Genomic DNA, 1,321 nt, shown 5'->3' with positions numbered 1-1,321 from the left:
CATTCCTGTATTTTGGAACTGCTAAGGAAACTGTTCAATGTTAGTTTATTTTTTAAAAATAAAACTTACCTGATAATTTTATTGGGTAAGTGGTTCTGATAAATTTTCCACTAATTTAGCCAAACTTGTGGTATTTCAGAGTTAAAAATGTAGGCTAAATCATAACTTTTTAAACTGAAATTTCAATTGTACCTGTAAAGCTATTGCTACTTTGCTCAACTGGGAAAAAGATTCCAAATTCACAGACATTTCTTCTTCAATGATTAGATCAATTGCATTTTATCTTTGGGAAAATGAATTTCATTATTTCTCCACAAATACTACATTATCCATTTGAGATGTATAGGTTTTGAAAATGTTTTGGTTTTGAAGCTCTTTACTCAGAGCTTCAGAGCTCATAATATCCAGCTCATTTTGTAGAGTTTGATGCAGAAATAGTATTCACAAATGAATTAACATAAAAATTCCTTCCTAGTCAGGTAGCTCCATTGAAAATATCACTAAAGAAGATGCATAACACAGCAATGTCTATAGATGAGCCCAAAGGCAAGAGCAGATCTGATGTAGTTACGAGAGAACTGAGAGCACTGATGTTACAGAAGACATACCTGTGTAACGTGGCAATTCCTCCACAGGCTGTATCTGACAAAATATTGGCAAGGTAACATGTGCCTCCTTATACATTTGAAGTACTAATGAATAATTTGCTCATCATCTTTGAGCAAATGACCATGAAATGATACGAAGTTATAAAATTGTTGTTAATAATGAAGATATGTACTTATGTAGAGGTTATGACCTTATTCCCCTGGGCCATGTGATCCTCTGGTGCTTATCACACAGTACCTCTCACAGAGGAGGACACCCAGCAATAGGCTGCTTACTAGGTGCTTCTGTTCAGTCTAAAGATTCATTTTCTTTAAGACTACCAGTTACTTCCATCTTGGAATCCTGGGACCCTGGGCCATTAAAACTTAATTTGTTTTATACTAAACAAAATGAATATTAGAGACTTTATTCTCAGTTGTGGTGGAGCCCAGGTAATATGGAAGGATCCATGGCTAAAGGAAAATGAGACCCACAGACTTTTATTGTTGCTTACAGAAAAGTAAAATAACAGGAAATAAAACTTTTGTCTTAAATACCTGAAAGCAAACTGAATCTTTTGAAAGCTGTGGACTCCTTAGGGCACTAGCCAGCATGCTTGCCAGCAAGCAAGGACACATCTTGTTTCTTCTCTTCTCCTGGTAGCTCTGCAGCAATCCAGTCCTGTAATTTTTGCCTCATGCCCAACCACCATGTGTGAATCCATAAAACAAAG

Source organism: Merops nubicus, unplaced genomic scaffold (genome assembly GCF_000691845.1).
Source record: "Merops nubicus isolate BGI_N331 unplaced genomic scaffold, ASM69184v1 scaffold244, whole genome shotgun sequence".
NCBI lineage: Eukaryota > Metazoa > Chordata > Aves > Coraciiformes > Meropidae > Merops > Merops nubicus.
The sequence above is the reverse complement of the archived record's forward strand: the minus strand, read 5'-3'. Positions refer to the sequence as shown.